Source organism: Copadichromis virginalis, linkage group LG2 (genome assembly GCF_057382275.1).
Source record: "Copadichromis virginalis isolate Kocher_CV1m ecotype Utaka linkage group LG2, C_Virginalis_male_GT1.1, whole genome shotgun sequence".
NCBI classification, from domain to species: Eukaryota; Metazoa; Chordata; class Actinopteri; order Cichliformes; family Cichlidae; genus Copadichromis; species Copadichromis virginalis.
The window spans coordinates 18,952,274-18,969,783 of NC_140619.1; positions in this window are offsets into that span (position 1 = coordinate 18,952,274).

Genomic DNA, 17,510 nt, shown 5'->3' on the forward strand with positions numbered 1-17,510 from the left:
CTTGCTAGGTCAGATTGCATCGCTCACCCAGGCAGTGGCTCGGCTTACACCGCTGGAAGGAACGCCCTCGGTGGCTCCCCCCGCCCCGCAGGGAGCCGAAGCCCCAGCTGTGGAGCCGGCTGCAGCTGAGGTAACAGCCCCCTCTGCTCTGGAACCAGGCGCCACAGGTCTTCGTCTACCTGCCCCTGAGCCCTTTTCTGGTGAGCTGTCCAAATGTGCAGGATTTTTGACGCAATGCTCTTTGGTTTTCCGCCAACAGAGACGTTTGTTTGAAGATGATGGAGCAAGAATCGCATTTTTTGTTCAGTTGTTACGTGACCGCGCGCTGCTGTGGGCTCAGGCGGCACTGAAAGCCAATCCAGACATAACCTATGCTGTTTTTCTCACAAAATTTAAAAATGTTCTTGAGATGGGATCCGGCGCTGAAGCAGCAGCTCATCAGTTGCTGAACCTAAAGTAGGGGAAGCGGAGTATGGCAGACTACTCCATTGACTTCCAGATTCTGGCTGAGGAGACTGGCTGGGGTGAGGATGCATTACGTAGTACCCTTCTAAATAATCTTTGTGAAGAGTTAAAGGACGAATTAACCATGCGGGAATTGCCCACCTCGCTAGATGCTTTAATGAGTTTGTGTGTGAAAGTAGACGGCCGCCTGCGTGCACGACGGAGTTCCCGGCTCTACAACTTTCATGAGCCTTCGAGGCAGCCCAAAACGGCGCCCGGAGGAGCCCAGGCAGAGCTCCGTGAGTAAAGGGAGGAGTGGGATCAAGAGGAACCCATGCAATTGGGGCACTCCCGGGTCAATTCCACCGAGCGCCATCGCCGTTTGGTTTCTGGTGAGTGCTTGTTTTGTGGCAAGAAAGGCCATTTCGTGGCAACCTGCCCGTTGCGATTAAAAGGGCGCGCCCGCCAGTAAAGGTAGGAATACTGGTGGGCGTGCTCTCTCAAGATTCTCCTCCACGTTTTTTGCTGCCAGCCAAGATAACTAAGCAAACCATGACACACTCTCTCTCAGCTTTAATAGACTCCGGCGCCGAACAAAACTTCATTGACTCAAATCTCGCCAAACGCTTGAACTTGGTCTGTGACTCATTGCCACACCCCCTTCATGTTTCTGCTTTACCGAGGCAGCGCCTACCGGACATCACTCACGTTACGGAAACAGTTACCCTCACGTTATCTGGAAATCATTCTGAAGCAATCAGCCTTTTTGTGTTTCAGGCTCCACACGCACCTTTGGTTTTGGGCCACCCCTGGTTACAACAACACAATCCTCGCATAGATTGGAAGAGGGGGTGCATGTCTGGGTGGGGGGAGGAGTGTCATATGAACTGTCTTAGATCAGCCCCTCCCCTCGCCTCTACTGTCGAACCACCCCCAGCTTTGGAACCACCGGACCTCTCCTCTGTGCTGCCAGTTTATCATGACTTGGCCGAGGTATTTTGCAAAGACAGGGCGAGGTCGTTACCCCCCCACCGGCCATACGACTGCGCGATTGAATTGCTTCCTGGGGCTCCGTTACCCACGAGCCGCTTGTACAGCATCTCGCAGCCTGAGCGGGAAGCAATGGAGACATACATATCAGAATCCTTGGCTGCTGGCATAATACGCCCTTCCTCGTCCCCAGTAGGGGCTGGGTTTTTCTTTGTTGAGAAGAAGGACAAATCGCTACATCCTTGCATTGATTACCGGGGGCTGAACAAAATTACATTCAAGAATAAATATCCTCTCCCACTTCTCTCATCTGCATTCGAACTCCTTCAAGGGGCCACCATGTTCAGCAAACTGGACCTCCAAAATGCATATCACCTGGTCAGACTCCGAGACGGCGATGAGTGGAAAACTGCTTTTAACACACACCTCGGTCATTTCGAGTACCCGGTGATGCCGTTCGGGCTAACCAACGCCCCAGCCATCTTCCAAGCGTTGGTTAACGACGTGCTCCGAGATTTCTTAGATCGTTTCGTTTTCGTCTATCTGGACGACATCCTGATTTTTTCCAAGTCTGAAACCGAACATGTAACCCATGTAAAACAGGTCCTCCAGTGGCTGCTAGAGAACAGACTTTTTGTAAAAGGGGAGAAATGTGAATTTCACGTTCAAACAGTGTCGTTCCTGGGTTACATAATTGACCAGGGTAACCTCAAACCAGATCCGGCCAAGATCAAAGCTGTAGTGGAATGGCCGGAACCAACTGATCGCCGTAAGCTTCAGCAGTTCCTCGGCTTTGCGAATTTTTATCGCCGGTTCATTAGGGATTTCAGTAAAATCGCTCTGCCTTTGACCCACTTAACCTCTCCTAAGTTCTCTTTTCAGTGGGATCAGGCGGCCCAAAAGGCCTTCACACAGCTCAAGGACCGATTCACCACCGCACCCATCCTGGCTCAGCCCGACTTGCGACTCCAATTCATTGTGGAGGTGGATGCCTCTGACTCGGGGGTCGGCGCTGTGCTCTCACAACAGCGAGAGGGTAAGCTACGGCCCTGTGCCTTCTTCTCTCGCCGCCTCTCCCCAGCTGAACGCAACTATGACGTGGGAGACCGGGAGCTCTTGGCTATAAAACTGGCCTTGGAGGAATGGAGGCACTGGTTGGAGGGCACGGCTCAGCCATTCATTGTATGGACAGACCACAAAAACCTGGCTTACCTGCAAACAGCAAAACGTCTCAACGGTCGACAGGCCAGGTGGGCTCTTTTTTTCACCCGTTTCAACTTTTCTCTTACAGACCGGGCTCGCGGAATGTGAAGCCGGACGCCCTATCACGTCAGTTCTCGGTGCCTGAGGAGAGGCAGGACCCTGAGCCTATCCTGCCAGCGACTTGTGCCATTGGTACAATAACATGGGAAATCGAGTCGGCCATTCGTGAGGCTCAGCGGGCTGAACCAGACCCTGGAGGAGGACCAGCGGGGCGGCTCTTTGTTCCATCGGCCACTCGGTCTCAGGTACTGCATTGGGCTCACACTGCCCGCTTCACATGTCACCCAGGAGTACACAGAATGATCACCTTCCCTCAGCGCTATTTCTGGTGGCCCACGTTATCATGAGACGTTCGGGAGTACGTCTCTGCCTGTTCAACCTGCGCCTGCAGCAAGCTGGGACATCAACCTCCGGCCGGCTTGCTGCAACCTTTACCTACACCGTCTCGGCCGTGGTCCCATATCGCTGTGGATTTTGTTACCGGCCTCCCACAGTCAGCAGGTAACACCACTATAATGACTATTGTTGACCGCTTTTCGAAGGCTGCGCATTTTGTTGCACTCCCCAAGCTCCCGACGGCCCTGGAGATGGCTCGGCATCTCACGAATCATGTGTTCCGCCTCCATGGCATCCCAGAGGACGTGGTCTCGGATCGTGGGCCGCAATTCACCTCTCGTGTGTGGAAGGAGTTCTGCTCGGCGCTAGGAGCCAAGGTCAGTCTCTCCTCTGGTTACCACCCACAGAGCAACGAACAAACTGAGCGCACTAACCAGGAGCTGGAGACCGCTCTGCGCTCGATAATTGCTTCCAACCAAACCATCTGGAGCGACCAACTGCCCTGGGTGGAATATGCCCACAATAGCCTGACGTCTTCGGCTACAGGGCAATCTCCGTTTGAGGCCTCCCTGGGGTATCAGCCTCCTCTGTTCCCTGCTCTGGAAGGTGAGCACTTTGTCCCTTTGGTCCAGTTTCACCTTCGTAGGTGTCGCCGGGTTTGGAGGGCCACCCGGGCGGCCTTGCTGCGCACGAAGGAACGCAACAAACGTCTGGCCGACCGGCGCCGCACTCCCGCTCCTGAGTACACCATCGGTCAAAAGGTTTGGTTGTCCACACGCTTCGTTCCTGTTCATGCTGAATCAAAGAAACTCACCTCAACCTTCATCGGGCCGTTTGACATTGCTGCTTTGATAAACCCGGTTTCTGTTCGCCTTAAGTTGCCGCGCAACATGAAGATACACAATGTCTTCCATGTGTCTCAGATTAAGCCGTGTCTCTCCAGTCCATTGTGCCCTCCTTCCAGGCCCCCTCCGCCCACCCGGGTCGTTGGTGGTCTCCCTGCCTACACGATCTCCCGCATCATGGACTCTCGCCGCCGAGGGAGGAGTCTTCACTATCTGGTGGATTGGGAGGGTTATGGCCTTGAGGAACGTTGCTGGGTTCCCCGCTCCGCAGTGTTGGATCCCGGGATGGTTGCGGCCTTTCATTGCCTTCATCCGGATAAGCCTGGTGGGTCGCTGGGTGGCTCCCGTTAAGGGGGGGGGGGTACTGTCACGGTCCCCGTGTCTCTCTGGTTGGCCCACGCTGGCTACAGGTTTTGTTGTTGTTAGTTTTTGTTTTCTTTGTCTCTCCTCCTCCTCTCTGCCTGGGTGGAGCTCGTTACGGGCTCTCGCTCTTGGCCCACGCACCTATGTGATTGTGTCCACCTGCTGCTGATCTGGCTGATTTCCCCAGCCGCTATTTAAGGCAGTGGCACTGAGCAGCTCACCGCTGGAACGTTGAACCTCCTGAGTTCGTGCTCTCGGCATTTTCAAAAAGAATCCCTTGTGTGTATTTTTCTGTGGAACTAACCTTAACTTCTGTGTGTAGATATCCCTCTTCTGGACCAAATTACGGGACCTGCCCAAGTGTGGCAGCGTGTGTGGAGTTTTAGAGCGAGTGCGGCTGAAGAGGAGTGCGTGTGTGCGGAGGAGCTGTGGCGGTGATTGTGTGGAAGAGGAAGCGTGTGTGTGGATTCCCCCCCCTTCTCTCCCTGGAGCCCTGGACCGCCCTCCCAACTCACTGTACATATATATAGCACTAAGGTGATCCCTTTTGTGAATAAATCTCCTTTTGTTCTCTGCGAAAGAACTGTCTTGTCATGGTCCTGGGTCGTGCGACCCAGTGTTTTGTGTTTAGTCTATTTTGATGTTTATTGTTTGTTTAGGTTCATTAAGTTATTCCAGCTCATTTGTAATTATATTACCCTTGTATTAAGCCTCCCTTGCCCTTCATGTGTTTATGTCTGTGTGTCTTGTGTTGTCAAGTTCATGCTGTCGCTTCTGTCATCTTCCACTGTACTCAGTCTCCCTGGTTCGTGCGTTTACCTGTCATGAGTCATGTCTGCATGGTTATGTTTAGTTCATGTCATGTCTAAACTCCATGTTTCCTGTTTTACTTTGAAAGTCTGTATTCAATGTCAGTGTATTTAGTTTCACTTCTCCTGTCCTGTCGTTAGGTTCATGTGTGTCAGCTGTGCTCCCATGTGTGGCCACTTCCCCTGATCATCCCTCATGTGTATTTAGTCTCTGTGTTTCATACAGTCTGTGTCGCGTCGCCTGTGTTCTCACCTCCATGTTTTCCCGGTCAGTCTTTGCAGCGAACATCATAGTCTCTGAGTTTCCTTAGTTTGTCACAGTATTAGTTTTCCCAGTTTAGTTATAGCCTAGCCACGCTATCCTTGCTTTGTTTGTACACCTTGTCTCCAGCCATAATAAAGGCTCGCTTTCTGTTAAGTTCACTCCCGTCTACTCACTTGTGTACGCACCTGGGTCCATTACACACACCACCGCACGGCCTGTCTCTGCAGACGGTGACATGTCTGCACGTGAGTCCGTTCAGTAGCCATGACAACCATAGTGCAATTTAATTGAGCAGCTAGTGTTAGCTCAGAGTGCTTTGAAATCAGGCAGGAACAGAAAAGCTGCAGAAAGAAGAGTCATCAAACTGATAATTAAAATTAAGATTAAAGTCCTCAAAATTAACCTCTCTCTAGTGCTCTACTTAATGTTACAACACTGACCCATAAGTCGAGTGAACATTCTCGTACGTCCTCATAATGCACTTTGCTTTGGAAAATGAGTATAATGATGATATGCAATAAAATTATAAAGCGGTTTGGACCAGAGCCAGATATCTATCGGTCAAGCATCAACAAACATTACTTACTCTGTGTCACTGCAGAAAAATATTATCTTATCTGCACAAGACAATATTTTTCCACAGGAAATGGCTTGCACTCAATAGCAAGCATGCTAATGTTCGCAGGTACTGTAGCCTTAGCTAACATTCGACAGACGAAAGAAAAGCTCATGGTGGGATTTGACCCTAACAATGAAGTCATTCCTCCACAAAGTGAATCCCTTGTTTTCTTTCCCTGACAGAATAGTGAAATGCAAATGTTAGCTAATGTTGTTCACGGCTCATGCTTTAGGAGAAGAAGTGAACCTCACTCATGATTTAATAGCTTGTACAAGCACTTTTAGCAGCACTAACTTAAAGTAGCCTAATTGTTGTATGGCTTTTATACATTCACTCTTCTTTATAACATTCGTTCACTTGATTGAAGTTTTTGGGAATTCATTTAAACACGACTCTCTTAAGCTGGCAATGTGCAAAACATCTCTGATTTGCTCTCATCAGTCCAAAGAATATTTTGGTTTTGTAGTTTGTTCAGATGCAAATTTGTAAATCTCAGCTACACTGCCATGTTCTCTTTGCCAACTGTGTTTAAGAGAGAAGGGCTGTCTCCTGGCAGCCCTTCCAAAAAAGCCATACTTTTCCAGTCATTTATTGTTGTTTTGTGTTAATACAAACCTGAATAATCCAGACCAGCAAACTATAAAAACGTCTACTTTTACAGAGCTGGTTACATTTGTTGATCATAGTTAATTAAGTGTGCTTTATTAGCAAATCCTGGCTACTAACTACCCTCGATTCCTTTGGAAGTGGGTCTGCTATCTCTTTCAGAGGAATGCATGGTAATGATAATAATGGATTGCATTTATAAAGCGCTTTTCGAGGCCCTCAAAGCGCTTTACAATTCCACTATTCATTCACTCTCACATTCACACACTGGTGGAGGCAGCTACAGTTGTAGCCACAGCTGCCCTGGGGCAGACTAACAGAAGCGAGGCTGCCATATTGCGCCATCGGCCCCTCTGCCCATCACCAGTAGGCGGTAGGTGAAGTGTCTTGCCCAAGGACACAGCGACCCAGACTGTCTGAGCCGGGGCTCAAACCGGCAACCTTCCGATCACAAGACGAACTGCCAACTCTTGAGCCACGATCGCCCTCTGTGAAAAAACCCACCTCCTCACATGACTGTAACCTAACACTCATTTAAGCTGAGTGTGTGTTCAAGATCTTTTTACACTCCTATAGCGCTCTGGTGTCTACCCTGGCATCTACTGTCTCCTGCATGGTACCTGTATCCTGTACACATCCTATAGGCTCAGTTTCAATAACGTCTTCCTTCCCCGTTGGTCACTGGTCATGATTTGTGTCAGTTGGGTGAATTATAGTCAACTGGTTGCATAATCAACCCACACATTCATCACAGATACTGTTCCCCATGGCAACCCCGTTAAATAAATGAGTTCCTCACTCGATTGTGCCTCACTCTGACTCCAGCTTTTCTCTTTAATTCTCTCTGTTCCATGATGCGTCTCTGTTTCCATCGCTCCTGCCTCTTGTCCTTGTCTTTATTTGTCCCTCAGTCATTTTCAGTTTTCAGTTTCTACTTGTCGCTTTGTCCTTTCTTGTCCATTTTCTCTTAGTTCCCTGCTGTCTGCCTCTGGCTGTCCTGTGGCTTCCACTTTCAGTCTATCTGTCTAGACATCCTCCCACCTCATCGGTTCTTCTCCCGTCTCACACCCTCTCTGTACTTTCACCCTCTTTGTTTCTCTCTCTCTCTCTTGTTGACACTTTCCTTGTCCTTTCTTCTCTCCTCCCCAGTCCCCAGACAGCAGAGCAGACAGAGATACTGGGAGTTGGCAGCAGTGTCTAATGGAGACATATTAACACAATGTAGCTGATGCTCTAAAGACATTAATTCAGGCTCCAGAGAGCCACAGAGTTTACTTATGGCTTTGAGTAACTGCTCATGCTCCTGTGGATTCTAATAATCATCCAGAAAGCTTTGTGTGTTTGCAGGGTGCTGTCATTTTACATTTTCTTCGACAGTAGCTGACATAAAATCTTTGCTGTTTTGTTTAATTGACGCCAGATCCTCCTTTAACAATTGGATGTGCAAAAAGGTCAAACAGCATGACAGTAAAGCTCCAAAATATGTTTCTCACATGTCTTTTTTAGTCACTGCGGGTTCTTAAATTCTGTTAAAGCTTCCTTAAAGATAAACACATTCCTCCTGGGAAATATAAACAGAGTTGTGCAGGCAAAATACCGTTGTATGGAATGCTGTGAAATTCTGCATATCTGGAGCTTTTTAAAAAGCTTAGGCTATTATGGAAGTAAATAGAATGAAGTTAAAGATGATAAACTACAGCTGAGAAGTTTCTATGTATTCTCCCTGATGAAGAGCTGTAATGGAAAAAGCTTGTACAAAAGTACAAAACCAGGACATGTGTTCAGTGGCGGTCCTAGCCTGTTTGGCGCCCTGGGCGAACACTCCCTCTGCCCCCCCAACCCCACACACACACACACACACACACACACACACACACACACACACACACACACACACACATAAAACATATTAAGGATTGTACATTAACATAAAACTGTTGTCGGAACCAGACTGAATTTCACCAGAGAAACACACACACACATGAAGAGAGAGAGAGTATGCATTGTATGCAAACAGCCACCAAACAGCCATCATAATTCATCATACAATGAGAACAGTACAAATCAACAATTGACAATGACTAATTAATATTGAAACCTGTAACATATTGTATTGTTTGGAGTTTAGTCTGTTACTGTTACTTTTTTTACCATTTCTTCTTGGAGCAACTGTAATCCACATAATTTCCTTAGGGATTAATAAAGTATTCTGATTCTGATTGTTTCAGGATGACCTGCCATTATCCAATCACACATCTGCTTACCTGTATCTTTTGCTCGTTTCTCTTCCTCTTCTTTTCTCTTTTTTGTAAACTGAGCACCTGATGGCTTTGAACTTTTCTTGTCCATCTTACATTGGTTTTAATTTTGCACTCCAGTATGAACATAAGCCCCCCAACTCGAGGATCGCCACAACATAACCTAACAAACCTACACCTTAGTTCACTTTGTCTAGTGTTTATTTCAAGGATTTCGCACAACCCAGGATTCAAATCATGAATACATAATGGGCTTGGATTTACAACATTATGCTGGAATAGGAGAAAAGGGTACATTGTGGAGTACATATGTACTTCATGCATATGTTCACATGTTCATATTGCTTCTCTAAATTGAATCACTTGACGTACCCATTTCATCTCTGTGGAGTGTGACCTCATCTCAAGTTTCCATAATCAAATTACTTTTTCCTGTTGAATGCTGCTCGTGTGACCCACACAGCTGCAGACCACTGAAGCTGGAAAAATTCATCATGTTTACAAGGATCTTTATTGACTCAACCAATGTCGTGACCCCAGGCCCTACTAAAGTGGTAAATTCAACAGTGTATTCATATTGCTGGAGGGTACAGTTTCTCTATTCCAAGAAAAGGAGCTTTGTAATACTACGAGTTTACATGGAGATTGTAGATCCATAACAAAGAGTTTTGACCCTGTGAAGTCCAAGTCACCCTAAACTGAAGCTCTCAGAATAAGTATGTTTTTAGTTTTATGATTATTGACCTATTAAATGTTTTATTTTTTCCTAAAAGGTCAATTGCTTGTGTCTAAAACAAAGGTTTGAGGGTTGGATAAACACAAGGTTAATCACTGGTAACATTTTTCACTTGGTTAATCAAAATAATAAAAACAGTTGTTGCAGTCGTCGATATATTCTGACCAGTAGTTCACCACCTCTGCTTTTATATGAAGATAAAGCATAGACATCAGAGTGCTGCTATTTTACTGGTGATGAAGACAAAAGCAGTGATGCTGAAAAATGACCTGACGACCCTGCCTTACCATAAAAGAGCCAGTCTATTTAACGTACTCAGGTTTTTTTCTACAGAATGTCGTGATTTTTTGAGCCTAGCGGTGGTTGTGCTACAACAACTCCTCCTTTTTTCAGCTGGGGTACAGCAGTAGGAAGTAAGGACAATGAATCGTAGGAAAAGTGTGTCAGCATAGCCAAAAACCATTTGGAATTTCAAATACAAAAAAAACTACGTATGTATTGCTGTCAATTATGATTTGGGTAAAACACACACACACACACACACACACACACACACACACACACACACACACACACACACACACACACACACACACATATATATTATATACATATAATAAAAAGTATTTATATAACGTAGTTTCCTTTATTTTTTCTCATTGACCTGGAACAATCTTTTGAAGAAGTCAAGATCAGCTTTTTTTGCTGCTCACTTCATGAATTGTAGACTCGGCTTCAGTCCAGTGACCATCCTCTGCCTTCTTTTAGTCTTCAAAACAAGAAGCCTCAGATTAGATTGCCTTTCCACCGCATGTTGCCATATTATATGCACTTTGCAGCCTTAGAAGACCAAGCAGAGAAAAGCCCTTTTGGCTGTTAATCTTGCCCAGCACACCCCATTGAAGCTGCAAGGGATTTCTCTGGTGGCTCCCTTATTTGTTTCATCATCAAAACCCTCTTTGGAAGGATTTGCTCCATTTGGCTGGACTCTACAGGAGAGAAAGAGAAAGAGGGTCTTTTGAAGGCAGAGGGAGAATGCAGAAGAAAATATTTTGAAAGAGTTTGGGGGAAAAATGTTGGGTCACTTTTTAACAAGTTGATCTTAACTGAAAAGATGTCTTGGCTCTTAAAACATGAGAAACAAAGAGGAAGTCATGGGTGAAAGGATCGAGAAGACGAGAAGACAAAGGAGGGAGAGGGAAAAGCCAGTCCTCAGTACAAAACAGATCTTGACAAGCAGAAAAACCAAGTCAGGACATCAACAACACAACTATGCTCTGCATCAATCGAAATTTTGAATGAGCAGTTAATTGTTCCTTTAACCCTCTGAGATCTAATCACACTAACAGATACTGCACTACCATTCAGTACTGTGTAAAAGTTTGAGCCACCCCTCATTTCATATGTTTTGCTTCCAAGGAGCCAGGCTTCTTGTCATTTTGTTTTTAAAGAGGATTACCTAAAGTGCTCTGAAGCTTTTCTTTGGCAACTTTCTGTTTTTTCATGTATTTTCAGTCCAGTCTTTAAACCTGAGCCATTTTAACAGGATCAAGCATAAAAAGGCACCTAACTCAAAGGCTGAACCAGTGTTGTGTCCACAAATACCAGAAGATCACATTTTGAATTGCATATTTGCCAATCACCAACAAGGTGACTGAGTTAATAATGCGTCTTAGGAAGTGATAAATCGAAATTTGACATTTCAGTGTCTACAGACAGCACAAGCTGAGGCTCTATAATGGTTTGGTGGTATTGGGGATCTTGTCAAAATTGATGAACGTAGAAATATCCTCAGATTTTAATGTCAGTGGAAAATTCAAGCTGGTTTCTTGGACATGACAGTTAGTCCACTCTACTAAAATAACCTCCAGAGTCATCAGTTCTCAAATCAATATCACCTTTGAGATGTGGTAGAATGGGAGATTCTCAGCAAATCAATCAATCAGCAAATCTGCAGAAACTGTGTGACACCATTATGTCAATATGGACCAGCTTGTTGAGTCTATGCCATGAAGCATTAGAGCAGCTGTGAATGGATACAAGTTGATACAAGTTGTGTCTAAGAAGGATATTTGGAGAAGTCTGGGATGTCAGTGCTTTCAGTTGTAGGAAGGGTTATATTTCTTCTACTCTTTTTCTTGTTTGTTTTTCTCTGAGCATCTTTCCAGATTTTAATTATTTATGTTAATAATAATTCAATTACTATCATTTATTTTTATTATATTTGTATTAAAATATAAAAATATGAGGGGTGGTCCAAGACTTGCACAGTACCATATTTGGTGATGTGTAATTTATCTTTTGTCTGAAAAAGACACAGTAGAGTTACGTCGTTGGACAACGACACAGTGTTTTTTTTGTCTGTGTGGGGTTTTTGTGTGTGTGTGTGTGTGTGTACACCACCACAGTTGTAAATAAATCCAGATATAATTACAGTGCAGACCTTCAGCCTTAATCAAAGGAGTTTAACAAACTGTTGCATTAACTGTTCAGGTTACAGTCAGCATATGTATTAGTCCTCATTTTCACAAAATGGAACAAACTAACATACTGTTAAATATAAGGAATGTTTTGATGGATATTTTGTTTATTTTGCTTTTAATTGATGTTTTAACTCAGATGAAAATCCAAGTCTAGAATTCATGGACACCATCAAACACTGTTTCCTCCCTGGAGATAGTCTTTGAGGCTATCTCTACCTGCTGCTTATCTGTGCATCTGTTTGCATTCAGCTTTGTTTCAGGATCTGAAAAGCAAACTGTGCTGGGTGGCACACTCTCCTCATTTGTTTGCCTTGGGAAACTCTTGGGCTGGTTTTGCAATATGGATTGGTCATTTTCTGTTTTTACTGTGAATGCTGTCCAATCAGTTCAATTTGGTTGATTCTGTACTCTTTGTGTACGGGGCTATACGGTAAACTGCTCGACTGTACTCCAAGCAGAGCGTATAGCCCTGAATACTTCAGAATTCATTCAGCTAATTAGCTCAGCAGTCAATTCATAAACACCAGTGACCCACTTCCACTGTCAGCCATAACACTGCCTCCAGCATCTTTGATAGGTGATGTGGCACACTTTTTCCCCCAAATGTGCAGCCTCTTTTAAGGTGTTTTCTGTTAAAGTCTAATCAGGGCCATTTTCCAGAGGATTGATCCGCGACTACGCTGTGATGTTATACCTGTTGATCTGTAATCTGGAACATAACCTGCTTTGAAGCAGGTTATAAGAAGTGAAGCACCTTCATAGTACTGAAAGCCCAAGGTTAACACTGAAATTAAAAATCCTGCTTCATCGTGCAGGCTTTTCTCTTCTTGAGTGCAACAAGTAGTTTGTATTTTCTTGTGTATATGTTAATGAAGCTGGAAACTTGGACAGTGATACACCTACTGGATATTGTCAATGGGGCATTTGTTAGCCAAGGACAGGATACTGCAGTCATTCCCCTTAGTTGTCTCCCATTCTTGCCTTTTTGGTGTTGCTGAAGCCAAAGTCATCACTGTGATAATCATGGCTCTACTCTAACTCTATATTTTAGGGTTACAGTAGGACTTCAGTTCAGTTGTGTTGTATTGTATTATATTCTCTTTGGGCCTCACATTGAGTTTTCATGAGAACAGCTACCAAACAAGTTCAACACTTGGAATCAAATCCAGATCTTTTATCCGTTTCATTTGTTAAGGAATAATAAGCTCGGAGTCTTCACCTTGAAACTGGTTGTCAGTTGCATGTCCAATTACTTTTGAGCATCTGCAAATTGGGTTTATTATTGGAGATATCTGGCATATATGATACCAGACAAAAGTTTGGTCACACCTTCTCATTTTATGCTTTTTCTTTATATTCATCACAGATTCTCACTGAAGGCATCAAAGCTATGAATGAGCACATGGAATTATGTAGTAAATAAAAAATTGTGAAATAACTCAAAAAATGTTTGATATTTTAGATTCTTTAAAGCAGCGGCCCTTTGCTTTGCTTACAGCTTTGCTCACTCTTGGCATTCTCTCCATGAGCTTCATGAGGTCGTCACCTGAAATGGTTTTCCAACAGTCTTGAAGGAATTCCCACAGATGCTGAGCACCCGCTGGTCCTTTTGCCTTCACTCTGTGATCCTGCGGAGGCCAGGCCATCTGATGCAGCACTCCATCACTCTCCTTCTTGGTCAAATAGCCCTCACACAGCCTGGAGGTGTGTTTGGGGTCATTGTGCTGTTGTTTTGGTAGCTACACTGCTTCAGTCTGCCTTCAATTTTGAATAAATCCCCAAAAGTGTTACCAGCAAAGCCCCCCCACACCATCACCACCTCCTCCATGCTTCACAGTGGGAACCATGCATGTAGAAACCAACGTTCACCTTTCTGTGTCGCACAAAGACACGGCGGATGGAACCAAAGATCTCAATTTTGTCTCATCAGACCAAAGCACAGATGTCCACTGGTCTAATGTCCACTCCTTGTGTTTGTCTTGGTCCAAACAAATCTCTTCTGCTTGTTACTTTTCCTTAGTTGTTGTTTCTTAGCAGCTATTTGACCATAAAGGCTCCTCTGAACAGCTGATGTAGAGATGTGTCTGCTACTGGAGCTCTGTGTGGCATTTATCTGGGCTCTAATCTGAGCTGCTGTTAACTTGTGATTTCTGAGGCTGGTGACTCGGATGAATGTATCCTCAGCAGCAGAGGAACTCTTGGTCTTCCTTTCCTGGGGCGTCCTCATGTGAGACAGTTTAATTGTAGAGCTTGATGGTTTTTGAGACTGCACACAAAACTGAAATGAACTGGATTGAATTGGATTTCAATGCTAAACAATACGTGCAGGCTCTCTTGCATGCCTTGCTTAATTCAACAAGACAATAGCAAACTACACATAGTGTGTGCTACAACAAAATCATTTCATAATGAAGGGCTCTGGCTGCTAAACTGGCCTATCTATAGTCCAGACTTGTCATGTAAAAAACATTTCAGGGATTACTAAAACAAAAAACATAAAGAACAACAGCAAAGGATTCAGCATTTGAAATTCTTTAAGCAAGAAAGGAAAAATGTTTTGCTTTAAAGATGAAAGCAACTGCGCTCCACTGTTAACAAAATTCAGAATACTTTTTTAAAAGAAGAGGTGATGCAACACAGCTGTAAATATGCCCACATCCTAACAGTTTTGCTAAAAGCAAAAAAATATATATTACAGTCAGTTTTTATTAATTTTGTCAATACAAACTTATGAACTTGCATCTATATTTGGCAGTGCAGTAATTGCTTCTCATAAAAAAAAAAAACGAGTGTTACAGTACATGATCAAGCTGTCATGTCAATGTCAAAATGTTTTCCATGTATCTGTGGCAACACAACTCCGTTCCATCGCTATTAAATCTTTTACACTTATGACGTGAGGAGGAAGGGTGATATAGAGGCTTTTTCTTCTTGTTCCAGCAGCACCAAAAGATGGATGAGTCTCAGAAGAAGCACATGAGAGAGTGCAAAGAAGAAATGATGAGAGAGGAAGGGACAGAAAGAGGAAGCAGAGGAGAGAGAGATAGAGAGAGTCACCATTCTACCTAATGGAGCAGGCTTCTGCAATGCTTTCCTCCCTGATTACACCAATGACCAATTTTGAAGCAGTTTAAGAGCCATTTTGGGGGCTTTCTGTCTTTCTCTATCTTACTTGCCCTCACCCCCCTACCCCAACCCCATGTCCCTCCTCTTTCTTTAACCGGTTTCATTCCCATCTATAGCTTGCTATCTTTGCGTCTGTGTGTGCGTGTCCTCCAGTACCATACTCATTCATCTGTGAAGAAAAGCAAAGGGGGGTGCGACATAGAAGCATATGCAGCAGCAGGAAGCAGAATGAGGTTTCCTAATGCTAACATTTCCCAGAGCACAGCTTGTCTGGTTGAAGAAATTATCTAATAGGTTGATTTAGACCCAAGAAGACACCTCCAGGGCTGAAAAAAATGAATCCAATGCAGAAGTGCAACAGACTGCAGTGCCTCTATTGGCTAGTTAGAGTATAAAGCTAGTTTATTTGCTGGAACAAAAACATATATAGATATAAATTAAAAATAATAACAATAATAATGCATGCAAACACAGAGGAGAAGTTGAGCTTAAAGACTAAACGGAGATGAGTTCTAACAGACAGTGATTAGCTCCAGTACAGTTGCTGTGTTAAGATGCCTGGCAGTCAAAGCTCAGTCAAAGTGGTCACATTCCTACTTTAAGCTTTGCCAGAAATCTGCTGGATGAGATAAAGTATCCAATTCAAATTCACTGGATTTCAGTAGTTTTATCATGGAAGTCTCTCAGCACTGACTCAGGATGGATGGAGCCTCAAGTAGCCATTTGGGGCGACTGCAGGATTCGGCACTTTATCAAGTACATCTTTTTGGATGCAGTTTGCTAGCCTTAGCGGCTGTGAATATATGGCTCCAGCTTGCTGACCAGTCTAGTTAGCATTACCTGATACATTCAACCTGCTTCAACCTCCCATCAGAACAGGTCACACCTGGCTCCAAACAAACAAACAACGGTGGTGGCTGAAATGCTAAATCTAAAGCACGCAGCTGATGCCACAGTGCTTATGTCCATCCCTGACATATGGTGCAGACTACATGAGATGCTGTCAAAAAAAAAACACAACTACGCACACCCTGTCTTTCTTTTACAATAATAGCTGAAAAGTCACTTTAGCTTTACACCATTTTCCTCACCAGCACGAGGGACTAAAGAATGCAAGAATGAAAAGAGTTTGAACAAATGTTTGCAGAATGTGACTGATAGAGGGCTGACGAAGATGTCTGCAGATAGCACAGACTGCAGCAGTCACCTGCACCATGAGGGGAGGGGAGCTGCTGGTTTTGAATATCCCTACAATGGTTTGTGTTGCGAACAGTTCAGTACCACACCACAATGTGATGTTGTTAGAAGCACAGACTTGCATGTGTTATTGGTGCCATCAGTACATCATTGTCTCGAAGCTTTTCAATTGGCTTTTCATTCTGCTTGGATTCATCGTACACACAGCCAGTATATACACACACACACACAGCAGCTCATGCTGCAGTGTGAAGCTTCCCTCACCCTCTGTGCCAGATATGTCAGCAATAGAGTAATTGCACACCCATACCATGTGATAATGTCACAAGCTAGGCAAGCCTCTTTACTAAGTACAGAGGGAAGACCATTCAGTTTTCTCTCGTCCTTTCTTCACCTGTCATTAAGAGCTCCAGGTTTCACGAATCCTTTAGAACTGCTTTTTATAACAGAATAGTTAGAAAACATTTACATTTCTTTAATCCTTTACATGACTGTGGTAAGTGTGCACCGAACCTTTGTTTCTTCTTGCACCTTTTTAAACATGTTCATATAACACTTTGTTCTGTGCACTTGAGAAATTATACACTGCTCAAAAAATATAAAGAGCACCTTTAATGAGAGTACAGCATCGAGTCAGTTAAATTTCTCTGGTAAGTTAAGCAGCAGATGGGATTGTTCATCAGTTTCAACAGCATGCACACCAGAGAGGTGACAATGAGACAAACCCGAAAACAGGAATTTTGCCTGTGGATGCCACTCACATTTTTCCTTTTTTTTCTCTAGTTTTACATTTGGCTAGGGTCAGTGTCACTATTGGTAGCATGAGGCGATACCTGGACCCGGCACTGATTGCACAGGTAGCCTAACTCCTCATGGATGCCAGATGAATACATGCCATTGCCAACAGGTTTGCTTTGTGTGTCCTCACAGGAACATAGAGTCCAGGAGACTCCAGGAAAGTTAGGCAGAGTCAAAAAAGGTCAGAAATGCAGCAGTGGGACCAGTATCTGCTCCTTTGTTCAAGTAGAACAGGATCAGAACTACCAGAGCTAGAAAATGACCTCCAGCAGGTCATTGGTGTAAATGTCTCTGACCAAACAGACTTCATGAAAATGGGGGCCCAACATCCTGTAGTGGGCACTGTGCTCACTGCGTGGCACCATGGAGCCC